We start from the raw sequence: 8,320 nt of genomic DNA, 5'->3' as shown, positions 1-8,320 counted from the left end.
ATTTTAAATTTCGTGTGTGTGTTTGAGGAGGTGTATGTGCACACGTGAGTACAGATGCCCACAGAGTCCACAAGAGGAACTGGAATTACAGGTGGTTGTTAGCTTCCCAGCATGGGTCCTGAGAACTGAACCAGTCCTCTGCACACTCTTAGCCCTGAGCCATCTCTGCAGACTCTGTGAGCAGGCCCTTCTAAGGTGGCCCTTCCTGTCTGCTTGTCACTCCATCCCTGCGTGTGGTCCTTCAGACGTTTGTTGTAAAGGGGCATCCAGCATCTAGCCCATGCAGGAGGCCCCTGGTGCCCGTGGAGGAGGCCCCTGGTGCCCGTGAAGGAGGCCCCTGGTGCCCGTGAAGGAGGCCCCTGGTGCCCGTGGAGGAGGCCCCTGGTGCTCCTTTTGCTGCTTTTGGAGAGAGCCTGGCTGTCCTAGAAACCCAATTCCTTCTAACCCTGGAAGGACAAGAAGAGCCACAGAGGAAGAATCCATAGTTATAATAAATTAGAAGCAATTCTTCAAATGGGCCAAATGAGAATCTTGTCCACAGAGGCACCACAACTTGACCCAAGTAAACATGCATAAAAGATCCTTTGCCACAACCCTCCATCTGCCTCGACTGCATGTTGGAACAGGAAAATATTCTTGTGCAGGGCCTGGGTACACACTTAGAAGATCCTGCAGCTGCCGACCTGCCCAAGTGCTGACCTCAGGTTTAAGGCATAGTTATCACTCAAACAGTGTGTACTTGCCAGAATCTTAGTGTGTCTGGCTCCTTTTCCCGCTGTTTCCCGCCTCCTCACCCAGATGCCCTGTCCAGCGCACGGTCTGCCTGCTTTTGAGCTGTCCTGCTGATTGCTCTAACTTTAAGTGTGGGATCTCCAGAAAACCCTGCGAAAGCTAAACCAGCCTCTTTCTCCAGTAAGGAAAGTAAGACACAGAAAAGAAGGTAATTACGTAGGTATGAGGGAGATTGGGCGCAGGCATCTAGAACCTTCGATGCTTACACTGTCCTAATTTTTAAAGTCCAACCCGCAACTTTTACGAACTTGCGTAATGGGCAGGTGTGGTGCAGTTCCTGAGGTAGGCATGCAGGGTGAGTAGGAAATGTTGACCCAGCTTTCCCGAGGCTTACATCCTGAGGCAGGTAGCTAAATGCATAAAGGACTGAGCTGTGCGTCACTCAGAGGAAAAAGGTCCTGGAAGATGTGATCATGTCAAGTACAAAGGTTTAATGACAGCTGCAAACTTGGTTAAGTGAGCAACAGCCTTTGTGGAAGAAGTCATCGCTGATCTTCTGAACAATCGCGTACCCTCATGCCCTTGGACTGAATAAGCCCCGCCCCCCGAATTCCTGAGTTACTAAGTAACCAACCTTTCCAGGGCCCCCCAATGCTTGGGGAGCTCTGCCTTTAGCTCAAATGTCAGGGTGTGAATGCCATCTAGTGGCGGAGTGAGGGAACACACTTGAGAAACTGGAGGCCGGTGCTCACTGCTCCACCTTCCATTCCTCAGAGTATCTCACAGCATTCTCTCTGGCCTGTGGGGTTTTGGCTACAGTAAGAGAAACTGAGACACCTCTATGTATTGTTTGTGCTTTTAATGGCTTGATAATCTTATATCCAATCACTGAGAGCTTGATTATGAATGTCTTTGGATAGATTTTGTTAAATTAAATTTGTCTGGTGAACTTTGATCCTCTCCACGTAAACATCTGTAACTTTCCTGATGCTTGGGATGTTTTCTGCTATTGGAATTATCTTTCAACCTTTTTGACTTCCTCACCTTGGACCCTAATAATATAAATATTTGTTCTTTTTAAGAATTTGCTTTATTTTTAATTATGTGTACATGTGTGTCTGTGTGTTGGTCTGTGCACACGGGTGCCGGTTCTTGTGGGGGCCAGAAGAAGGCATCATATCTCCCTAGAGCTGTAGTGACAGGCAGCTTGAGACACTCCATGTGGGTGCTGGGAACTTAACTCAGGTCCTGTGCCAGAGTGTTACATGTTCTTAACTCTGAACGTCTCTCTGGCTCTGAACATTTGTTCTTTTCACACTGCTCCAAAGTTGCTGAAATCCTGTCCCTCCAGGTGGCCAGTGCTGGCCGGGGTTACAGGCTATAGGTTACGGGTGCCACCATGCCTGGCTCTGAATTCGCCAATGCTTTCTTCTGTTTAGCCTATCCCATTGTTGATATTCTCCATCAAGTTTTAAATTTAACTGAATATATTTTTCTTCCTTAATAATTTCTATTTTTATTATTTGATGACTTCATACATTTCTTCTAGTATTTAAGTCCCTGTGTTTAAAAAAAAACCATGCAAACCACTACTCCATGGTGTTTGTATTCTCCGCAGTTTCATTCTGTCTCCTATACCTGTGCATATATGCTATTTCCCTCAAGAAGAGACAGAGCCAAGGGGCTAAAAGGAATGGTATCCTAACTACTATCCCACAATAACACATACGGAGAGATTTCCACTCCCTTTCTCTCCCTCCCCTCTCTTCGCCCTTTCTCCTCTCCCTCTCTTCCTCTCCCTTTGCCTGGCCAGCAGTGGAACTGCCCCTTAATGGGAAGACAGAAAGGAGTCTATCTCAGGAGTTGACTTAGCACTCCTATCACAGCAGAGTCCAGGGGCCACTCGGCTGGTGCATTGGCTATCGGTCTGCTCAGAATTTTCTCATAATTAGATCTTCCCACAGCGGGACAGGATGCTTTAGTCAGGAGACACACATCTGCATGAGGAGGGGATGGAAGGACAGAGCTGTCCCAGGCCATGTCTTGTAAATATTTGCGTTTTGATGCTTACCCAATTATTCTTTCTCATTTTCTCCCCCTTCCCTCCATTATACAGTGCACCTTACCTTCCTGGACTTTAGGCAGGTCTGCCCTCTACCACAGAGTGAGTCTGTCTGCTTTACGATGTCTCTGCCACATGTTTCGTCACAAATTTGTTGAGCTAGTAACATGTTGAAATTATTTTATATTTTATGAGTTTTCAGTAGAAGGATAATGCAAATATCAGCCCACTGTTACCATAATCTACTTTTTCTGCACAAGGAGATAAAAATCTAAACAAGAGAAGGGCAGTTGCAATAACTGGCATCTATTGAGCATTAATTATCAGTGACATAAACTCTAGGTTGTCCCATTTGGTGACTTTGTTCACGTCCTTTTCTCTCTGCCGTTATTAGTTCTGACCTCTTTAATCTTTAGAAATGTCCTGTGCTCTAGGTTCCCCCAGCCTGTCCCCCAGGAACCACTTTGTCCCTTTTAGTCTGTCCCTTAATAATGTGGGTTAACAATGGCTGTCAACGGGGTGTCTGCTGAGCCAGGAGGCACATCTGTGAGAGGGAGTTTCTAGATTGGTCTAATTGAAGTGAGAGGACCCAGCCTCCACGTGTGCAGCACCCAACCTCCACGTGTGCAGCACCCTTGTGTGGGCTGGGGTCCCAGGCTGAACACAGCAGAGCAGGGAAAGCTCCTCATGTAGATCACCAGCACGCATCTAGTTCTGCCCGCTGGCTGCAGCTGTAATGTGATCAGCTGCCTCAAGCTCCTGTTCCCATTACAGGCAGAATCCTTGAACCGTGATCCTAAACAGACCTCCTTCCCTTCAGTTGTTCTGTCGTGCAGTGTGTGGGACCACCACAAAGCCTCAGCCTTGATTTTCCCTCCCCCATCCTCCTCTTCCTCCCGCCTGGGCACACTCTCCCTAACACCCCTCCTCACAGTGTGTCTTCTTGTCTGCTCTCTGGGTGCCTGCTTGCTGAACCTCCATGACAGACTCAAAGGGACATGGTTTTCTCTTTCTCTCCTCCCCCTCCCTCCTCCAGGAAGCTGTGAAATCTACAGCTTGTCTCCCCTGTGGGTTTTCTTTTAAACTCCAGCACAATTGTCCTCAATCTTTAAATGAAAGTTGTTATCACAGCTGATGAGAAGGCCAAGCTGGTAAAGCTGTAAGCCTGATGATTATCTACGGCAGCCAATTTGTGTGTATATGTTCAAGTATATCCTTAGTATAAATCTCCAGAACTGATATGAAGTGAATTAAAAGGCGTGTTTCTTTTAACTGTTTATCAGCTGCATTACCACACTTTGTGTCTGTGTCAGCAGGGCAGGGGCGTCTTTAATCTTTCTTATATTCTTATCTCCATTAAACTAAAGAGTTATTGAGGTATAGTTGTAGAGTGTACACTGCATATACTCAATGCCTTGTGTTCAATTTCCCATCACTAAAAACCAAAATTCAAAACCTCTAAACCCATCCAACTTTCATGTGAGATTAAAAAGTCAAGAAGCTTAGGGCTTTATATCATGTTTCTGGAACTCTGAATGAGGCTTAACCCTGTTATGTGACCTTGGATTTTATTGACTTGATGGCCATTTTCTTGTTGATATTAAAAGATATTTCAACATTAACAAAGGAAAAAAATCCCTTCACATAAGAAATTTCTTTAATATTTTGGTCTTTGGTGTATATATATTGCCTTGTAAAAAATTCAGTTTTATTTGGTCAGCTTCTTCTGCTTTTCCATGATAGTTTATGGGTTTGTGAATCAGGCAGAAAAGAAAAAATCAACAGTTTAAGAATCCCTCTGATGTTTTCTTTTGTCATTTTAACATTGTAACCTCTAGTCCCAGTTCAGATCTTTTTACTCCGTGTGGTCTGGAGGGTCTAAGTGTGAGCATAACTGTAGAGCCCTGGTCTCGCCTTAACCCTGGAGAAAGCCCGTCCTTGTGTCCTGCTTCTTGTCAGGGGTTGGGTCACAGCAACAAGAAACCAGCAATGTCTTCCTTTGCGAGAACTCAAACCTGAAACAGAGAAAGTGATCAATGGCAGCCCCTCTTGTGTAAGAAGCATAAACTGGAAATTGTCTCACCAAGTGGCACATCCTGTTTGCCTCCTGGCTAGCCAACCCCAGGCATCATGGTGGAAGGATGCTGCCTGCCCTTGTACTGTGGTAATAAACTCTCTTTCCAAGTTGTTTGTCAAAGTAATTTAACGAGGGTCCACAAACTTCAACCAGATCCAGAGCTCTTGGGGTGCAGGTAGGCACTGGCCCTTTCTGGAAAAGATGTTTCACAACTGGCTGCAATCACTCATGCTTGTAGAGTCTTGACACCAGCCAAGACCCCACCCCTAACAACTGGCCACTGTCTGTAGGGACTGCATGGCTGTTTGTGAAGGAGCCAAGGTGAATGCGAGGCTGGCTTCAACTTTACAAACATGTGGCATTTAAGCAGGACATTTGGATGGGAGACTGCTTGGGTGGAAGCTTGCAGCCTTCATCTAGAGCCTGAAGTGATATTGATGGTGAACCCCCAAAAGAATCAAAGGTCTGGGGGCACCACACTCAGAGTCGGCCCCAAGAACAGTCAGACATCTCCCCACCTGTTTCCTTGCTCCTCATCTTCTCAGAGCTTTACTACTGTGGCCACCATGGAGCTAGAGGGCTGAAAGGGGACAGTACTGATGGGCTGGAATGGCACCAACCATAGTGTCCACAAAGTCTGATCTCCAAAGGCGTGTTCCCAGTGATGAGGGTGGCTTCTGCTCGAAGCCATCTCTTAAAGGAGATATATACATATGTGTATCTGTATAGAGAGTTAAAGAAGCTTTGTACTGGTCTTACAGATACATCTGGCGTTGGGAGCAAGCCTTTACTTCCTGAGAGCTTTGTGGGAAATTCAGAATTCAAATAATCCTATTTGGAAACCTGTTAAAGATGCAGATTCTGGAATTCACTCAAGACTGACTGAATCAGAAAATCTAGCCACGGGGGATCAGTCGTGCTTGTCTTAAACGAGCCCTCTAGGTAATTTCGACGCACTAATATTTACAAATGGCCATTTCAGAAGTGAGTGCCACTGAAAGAAAGCGAGAGGAGAAAAAGCACTTTTGAGAACTTGCTAGAAACTTCTCGCCCTCCTCCCCCCAGATTCTGACTCATAACTGATCCTTCCTTTCTGTTGAGTCTCACTGCATCAGGGATTAAGAACCTCCGCTTTAAAAGAGTTAAATGCAAAGAGAAAGATGCACCCTGTTCACAGAGTACAGGCACGAAGGGTTTTCCTTTGTAGAGTCGCGGCGGTTTAGCTGGAATAGCTTGGCCAACACACTCTTGCGTAGAGGGGGTGGTCACTGTCAGCAGCTGAAGAAGACCAGGGGAAATCAAGCCAGATGTTGTAAGTGCAGCATTAAGTAAGCATACTTTCAGCTTCGCTCATACAGAGACATGAAGCAAAGCGTCAAGGTCACTGTCCTGAGGAGGAAGCCAGGAACAGCTGAGCTGTGGATTAAGAAAGGGCCCTGCAGCCCAGGCCAACTCCTGCACAGACTAGGGTCAACAGCTTCAGCCTAGGGGAGGCTGTGCTTGCCTCAGCTTGAAGGTGTTGGCCCAGGGCTGGGCTCCGCTGGAGGCGCGGGGACCAGCTCAGGTCAGGGCGCGAGAGTCTTGGTTCTGATCACGACCACTGGGTGGCAGCACTGGGCTCCAGCTTCTACCGCAAACTTCAGAAGCCTGTACATACGGCCAGCCTCTGCTGTCTAGTGCCAGCTCTGGGCTTTCAGTTTTCAAAATCCTTGGAAGGCCTTGCAAGGTAGTTATGCCTTTTGGTTTTAAAATTTACGTGTATGCAGTGTCTTCTTTTTGGACTACATAAGGCAGTCATTTGTTATTTTAAAATTTCCAATCACCATTGATACTGTGTAGGCGTTCGCCTACATGAAGACACAAGCAGGGCCGTGGAATTACCCATTTCACCCCAACATGTGCTCCTCTTATTCACACTCCTGAGGCCGTCTTGGTCTTGGCCAGTATCATGGTTTCATTTCTGTTGCTATGATGAAAGTTCTGACCAGAAGCTACTTGGGGAGAAGAGGGGTTATTTGTCTTACACTTACGGGTAAGTCATTGTCATTGAGGGAGTCCAGGAGAAAAATTCAAGCAGGAGATTGAACACTGTGTGCTGGCTTCCTCTCTGGCTGGCACACTCTCATGCTTAGCTAACTTTCTTCTCTACGGCCATCTAAGGATGGTGCCACCTACTGTGGCTGGGTCCTCCTGCATTAATTAATAATCAAGGCAATGCCTCCCAGACATGCCCACAGGCTAACTTGATCGACACACTTCTCAGCGGAGGCCTTCCTCTCTGCTGACTCCAGGCTGTGTCAAGCTGACATCGACAGCTAACTAGGACAGGCACTGTACTGAATATACAGAAGCCAAAGGCACACCCCTACATTCAAGCCTGGTGGGGGGTGTCACAGAGGCTGAAATAAACAATCCACAACAACAACAAAAGTACAAACTGGAAGGCAGACACTGCTTTATGGTCAAGAACTGAAGAAGAAGAAGAAGATGGCCGGCAGCCAAGGTGTGCAGACACAGATCTCATCTTTGCTGTTGGTGAAGCTAGTTTTCTCCTCTGCCACTGGGTGGAGGGACCACCCGCTGTGTTTTCTTCATTTCTCTGAAGGGTTGAGAACCAAACAAGATCATGGACATACAAAAAAAATTAGTAAAATGCAAACTTTAAATAACTTCTTGAATATCCCTACAATCCAGTTCTACACAAAACTTCCGCAAAACAGTGTTTTCAGACACTTGTACTGTGAGTAGAGGGTCGAGGTTCAGCAATGTTGTTACTTCTTCTGAGATGTGAACAAATGTCTGTCCACTGCAGATGGGGCCAATGACCAGAGCAGTGGTCCTCAACCTTCCTAATGCTGCGACCTTTTAATACAGTGCCTCATATTGTGGTGACCCCCAGCCATAAAATATTCTGTTTCTACTTCATAACTGTAATTTTGCTAGTTATGAATCATGATGTAAATATCTGACATGTAGGACATCTGATATGCAACCCCCAAAAGGGTTGTGACCCACAGGTGGAGCACTGCTGAATTAAAGAAACAATTCTTCTATTCATGTCCAGCATAGCGAGTCACTTGGTAAGACTTACCTACAAGAGCGTGGGTGAGGGGTTCCCTACAGGAGCAGGGGTGAGGGGTTCCCTACAGGAACAGGGGTGAGAGGTTCCCTACAGGAGTAAGGGTGAAGGGTTCCCTACAGGAACAGGGGTGAGAGGTTCCCTACAGGAGCAGGGGTGAAGGGTTCCCTACAGGAGCAGGGGTGAGAGGTTCCCTACAGGAGCAGGGGTGAGGGGTTCCATGCAGGAGCAGGGGTGAAGGGTTCCCTACAGGAACAGGAGTGAGGCGTTCCCTACAGAGCAGGGATGAGGTTACTTATAGGAATACGGACGACCCCAAACAGGGGCCTCACTGACAAGTTCTACCAGAGCCGATGGAGATCTCTTGAAT

Source organism: Peromyscus californicus, unplaced genomic scaffold (genome assembly GCF_007827085.1).
Source record: "Peromyscus californicus insignis strain IS unplaced genomic scaffold, ASM782708v3 Scaffold_11__1_contigs__length_118956290, whole genome shotgun sequence".
In the NCBI taxonomy this organism is placed as follows: Eukaryota; Metazoa; Chordata; class Mammalia; order Rodentia; family Cricetidae; genus Peromyscus; species Peromyscus californicus.
This window is presented reverse-complemented; position numbering follows the sequence as displayed.